Source organism: Psammomys obesus, unplaced genomic scaffold (assembly GCF_907164565.1).
Source record: "Psammomys obesus unplaced genomic scaffold, mPsaObe1.curated_primary_1811, whole genome shotgun sequence".
In the NCBI taxonomy this organism is placed as follows: domain Eukaryota; kingdom Metazoa; phylum Chordata; class Mammalia; order Rodentia; family Muridae; genus Psammomys; species Psammomys obesus.
This window is the reverse complement of record NW_026596088.1, coordinates 1,478,104-1,483,752: the sequence shown is the minus strand read 5'-3', so window position 1 is coordinate 1,483,752 and position 5,649 is coordinate 1,478,104. Positions and strand designations below refer to the sequence as shown.

The 5,649-nt window shown below is 45.9% G+C and overlaps 1 long non-coding RNA gene across 2 annotated transcripts in view; it reads left to right on the top strand.

The window, feature by feature from the left end:
* Positions 1–213: 213 nt before the first annotated feature.
* LOC129691287 (uncharacterized) overlaps positions 214–5,649 on the top strand; it is an 8,628-nt gene continuing 3,192 nt past the window's right edge. The window contains exons 1-2 of one of the 2 annotated variants that reach the window (XR_008722443.1): positions 214–579; positions 783–1,596. This is a non-coding gene — a long non-coding RNA (uncharacterized LOC129691287). Of the gene's footprint in view, positions 580–782; positions 1,597–5,649 lie in introns of those variants that run through there. The other variant, XR_008722444.1, reaches the window with a different exon arrangement.

Below are 5,649 nucleotides of genomic sequence, written 5' to 3'. Positions count from 1 at the left end.
AACATCTCACGAGAACCTCAGCTGGTGTTTACAGCCTTGAGACTGCAGGGAACAGCTCTGCAGATGGAACTGTGTAGCCCTAAAGTTCCCTTTTCTGCCCTACAGTCCCTCCAACCTCCTGCACCTCCAAGTCTCTCCCAGGAGACACTGTGGTCCTTCATTGTTCTGCACCTCCAAGTCTCCAGGAGACACTGTGGTACTTCATTGTTCTGATCAAGGGCAGCCTGCCTCCGGGAGACTGGTCTTCCCCTCATTTATTTTCACGTCACCTCATCAATCCTGATGCAACACTGAGTACTGGCATTAAGGGGGTTCACCACCATGCCTGGCTTTGCTCTTTGGTGGGGGGTGTGAAACAGATTCTCTCTGCATGTCCCTGGCTGCCTTGAAACTCACTACATAGAGCAGGCTGGCCTTGAACTCACAGAGGTCTGCCTGTCTCTGCCTCCATAGTGTTGGGATGCTGGGATCATAGGCATGTATCACCGTATTCAACTTGCCTCTCGTTTTGTTTTTAAGACAGGGTCTTAATACGCATCACAGGCTGACCTAGAACTCAGGTTTCTGCTAGGATTACAGGTCTGTGCCACTGCCCCAGCTAAGACTCCATCTTAAGAAGAGAAAAGGGGATGGGGACATGTTAGCACAGTGCCTTGAAGAGAGTATTGTTCTTCACCTGGACAGGCATCTTGCGTATCCTCCATGCCTTCAACACACAGTTCGGCAAACTGTCAGGCATGAACTTTGACAGGTTTCTCTAGTACTGTGTGTCTGGCTTCTAGATGCTCTGCTCTGAAGCGTCAGAGCCACCTCAGCAGCTGGGCCTTACAGATGACCATGAAGATCCTGGGATCCTCTGCGATGGAGTGAGGGTGAATGTCCCCCGCTGGGATCTTGTGGGAAAACTCTAAAATTCCACTCAGATCAGCAGGACGTCAAAAGTGACTCATTGGAAAAATGAAGAGGTAAGTTTTCACATCCTGTGAACTCCAGGTATGCATATAGTCAACCACAAGGAATTCTGGGATTTTGTTTTGTTTTCTTTGGGGGTGGGTGTTGCTGTTTATAATTCATTGTACCTTTATAAATTTCCAGGAGGTCGCCTGGAATACCTAGGACAGCCCAGTATGTGCCTGGCCCATAGGACCCTCAACCCTAGGCGGCACTGGGAATTTCTCTTGGTTCTGTGATCTCATTTTTAGCATTAATGGATGCTGGAGTTAACAAGTGCTTAGGAAGTACTGGTGAGAGCTTGAACTGTGCATATGGCCCTGATACTCTGGTACTTCTTGCAGGAGTTTCTCCTACAGCAAGTTAAGAGGTAGGGGCAGGGCTGGGGATGGATTTTCCTTGGCAGACTGCTTGACCAGCATACCTGAAGCTGTTGGTTCTATTCCCCAGAAACTGGGTGTGTTGGCACACACCTGTAATCCCAGATCAGAAGTTCAAGCTCATCCCTGATACTTCTGTTAAAATTCCTTCCCAGGAGACATAAACACAAGGTCTACTTATCCTGAGGTCCCAACAGCAAATGAAGGCATGATACTGCCACAGAGTTCACTCTAGGGAATCAAGGAGCTTCCTTCCAGAGCAGAGGTAAGAGGGGTTACCTTCCTGGGCATAGGTGCTCCTTCTCCTACAACACCCAGTAGGGTAAGCACCGTCCCCACCCCACTCCCATGTTTCCCCAGCCTATACACAGCCCCTTCCCAGGCCGTGAACAGTTAAGGCAGAGTTACAAACGACATGTGATAGGGTTTTATCACCTGGATGACAGTCTCATGACCTTCCTCACCCCTCCATGAGGGGGTGGAAACAGTCAAGAAGCCCAGCTAGGAGAATTTCTTTTTCAAAGGGAGCAGTTGCACTCCCTGATGGCAGACGCTTGGAGGATAGTCACTCACAACAGCTATTTGGCAAGTTCCAGGCTAGCCTGGGCTCTGTGACAAACAAACGTACCTCAAACAAATAAACCAGGTAGTATTTTTTGCATGTACTTTGTGGTAATAACAGTGGACTATGAGTTATAGCAAATATAGCAAAATATAGGTGTCATACATTTTTCCTGGTAACTAAAAAAAAAAAAAAGGACAAATAAAAACAACAACATAATAGAAGAAGAATAAAAATTTGACTCCCAGATAGAGCTCCAGCAACTAGCAATCACAACCCTCCTTTTAATCTTTTCCAAAAAAGACTTATTTATTATATTTTATGTGTATGAATGTTTTGTTGAATGTCTGTATCATACGCACCCTGAAATTGTGGGCAATTGTGAACCACCACGTGGGTGCCGGGACCAAACCTGCGTCCTCTGCAAGAATGACTCCCCTGCCCTAACAGCCTCATTTAACAGATAAAGACATCGGATCCTACTTAACAGATGATGAAAGTAAGGACCAGGGCTGCGGGTAGAGTTCAGGGCTGGAGCGTGTCCTCAGCCTGTGAAAAGGCCAGAAAGCAATGCCTCAACCTGCGAGACAAGGTGATAGGAAAAGAAAACAAGCACCAGAGAGGCAGCATTCTCTATTGCTTGCATGTTTAGGCACGGGCCACGGGCCACGGGCAAGACACTTGCTTGGTGCTGAGGACATGAAAACAAAACCACCACCACAACAAAAAAAAAATGTGTAACACTCGGTACGTTGTTCTCAAGGAGCTCCCAGACTGAATGGTAGAAAGCAGTGTCCATAGAGAGTAATGGGAGGAAAATTGGCACCTGCTCTGGAGAAGGCCGCATGAAAAGGACAGCAGAAGTCAGCTGGGACAGCGGAAATCAGTGGAAGTGTCCTAGGAAGTAAAGGAAGTGAGTGTGGTTAAATCAAAGGAGCCTTGTATAGGGAATTCTACTGGATTTGGAGGCAACAACCCAATCTCAGCTCAGAGATGCTCTGAGATCCCAGCCTGTCAAGTCCACCACAGAGACACACACCTGTTGTTGTGACCTGCTTAACCCATTTAAACTCTATAGCCCCTCCGATGAGACCTATTTTAGTTCTTCACATAACTGAGGCTTCTCTGTTAACACCTGGTGTCCCCTTTAGCATATCAGAAGCCATTTTGTCTCCAAGTCTCCATTTTGATTATAAGGTTGAAATTAAGTTCAAGTTCTCAGGCCTATGTGCCTGAGACCAGGATACAATTCAATAGTCCAATACTTGCAAACAAAACAGTAGATGATAAACGCATGTTCTGCTTGAATTAAAGATAAAGTAAAGATAAATGTATGTTCTGTTAAGAGGGCAACATCCTGCTATGTTCCTTACTCCCAGAAAGCTGGAAAGCCCCCAAGAGCTCCCCTATGCTAAATCCTAGCCAATCAGCTTAAAGCACTTTGTCTAGCTACAATACATTTGGAACAAGCCCTTGAAACAAAATCAATTACATTTAGCTAGTCAAAATGATATAATGTTCCCCCACCCCGACTTCCTACACCTGGTTACCTGGTTATAGTTTTTTTATGTAAAAAATCTGCCTTAGAAACAAACTGGCATCATAGTCCCACTCTGGAGTCCAGATTACGGCCCTGACTGGTCAGTTTTTGTTCACCGTTCAATAAACTTCCATCAGTCTGAGTCTGGTGTCCGAGCGGTTAATGTGGGACTATTCCTGAACCCATAACACTGTAATTCCAGTTCCCAGGAGGCTGAGGCAAGAAGATGATGGCCAGCCTGGGCAATTTGCTAAGACCCTGTCTCAAAAGCACAAAAATAGGCTGAGCGTGGTGACCCATGCATTTAATCCCTTAACTCAGGAGGTAGAGTTAGATGGATCTCTGTGAGTTTGAGGCCAGCCAGGGCTACTTTAAAAAAAAAAAAAAAAAAAAAAAAAAGGAAAAACAAACATACAAAAACTAGGCCAGCAAGTCTAAGAACTCAATTTCCATCCTCAGGAGAGCAGAGACCAGCTCCTGCAAGTTGTTCTCTGTCCTCTACACGTGCGTGCTGTGACATGAGGGGCCCCCCAACCCCCACGCCACATACACTCACCGAATGGATAAAGAACCCAGTAAACACTACAATAACAAAAGCACTGTCTCTCTGCCCACGGACAAGCATGTGCTGATCAGCATGTAATCAGTGCTGTGTGGCTTCTTCTTATTCAGGGGTAGAGATACTCAGGTGTTCAAACCCTCTCGTTTTAGATGTTACAGTTTTTAGAGAAGTAGTTCCTTCATAGTATAGACTTTCACTTGAGCTATGCAAGTGTATGCATTAGGTCTGTTAGCTTTAGAAGGGATGCGGTGGCTAGGCCCTGGGAAAGCTGTCAGCTGCCCTGACAGTAACTAAAGAGGTTGCTGTTTACAGAGAACTTAACTTTGTTTGATTTCGAAACAAATATTTCTGTGTTGCCCAGGTTGGCCTTGAATCTCTCCGCTCAGGTGATTTCCTTGGCTCGGCCTCCAAAGTAACTGGTGTTGCAGGCCCGTCACCACAGACCTGGCAAGAATTTAGTAAGTCTGATTCACTGTCGGTCTGCATTCACTGTCAGTTTTCAACAGTGTCCCTGTGAAATACGCTCTCTACCAGGGCAAACTGCTCCCAGAGACCTTAATGTACTGCTGCGTTTTGTATATATCTGCATAGTCATAAAACATTAGAACCCCAGCACTAGAATGATGGTGCAGAAGCTCCATCTTCCCAGGAAGAGCTCAGTTCACCAGCTCACTTTAGGCAGCTGACAGCTACCTGAAACTCCAGTTCCAGGCAATCTGTCGACCTCCTCTGGCCTCTCAGGGTGTCTGTACACACACACACACTTACTCTGGTAATGGTTCAAGCATGTACCCACAGGGACCCCCATGAACACACACACACACACACACACACACATATAAAAACACCTGAACATGGTACTGCACGACTTTAGTCCCAGCACACTGGAGGCAGAAGCAAGCAGATCTCTTGAGTTTGAGGCTAGGCTCAATTACATAGCAAGTTCCAGACCGGCCAGGGCTACATAGTGATAGATAGCCTTCTTAAAAAGAAAAGAAAAGAAAAGATATATAAAGTTTTAAATAGATTTATTTATTTATGTATGTGGGTCTTTTGCACCAGAAGAGGGTAGATTCCACAGGACTACAGTTACAGACGGGAGTGAGCTGCCATGTAGGTGCTGGGAATTGAACTCAGGACCTCTGGAAGAAGAGCCAGTGGTGTTCTTAACCACGGAGCCACCTTTAGAAATAACTCAGCATCGTTAGTAGCCATTTGATTCATGAGTATTGACATACAGTCTCTATCTGATTTTTGTCTTATAAATGTAAACCGCTTGACTATTCTCGATCATCCGTGGGGGTAAAAAAGCAAAACAACAACAACAAAACACTAACAGCCAGGTGTGATTGTGTGCCTATGTAATCCCAGCATTTTGCAGATGGAGGCAGGAGGATGGAGATTTGAAGCTTGGTGTGTACTACATGCTGAGTTCTTGTCTCAAAAGACAGTAGGAAAGATGGTCTGGCTGTCAGAGTGCATGCTGCTCTTGCAGAGAACCCGAATTTGGTTCTCAGGGCCCATATTGGGCCACTCACAATGGCCTGTAACTCTATGGAATATGACACAGCTTACTTCATCCAGCATTTGCACTCACTCCTGTGGGAACACACACACACACACACACACACACACACACACACACACACACACA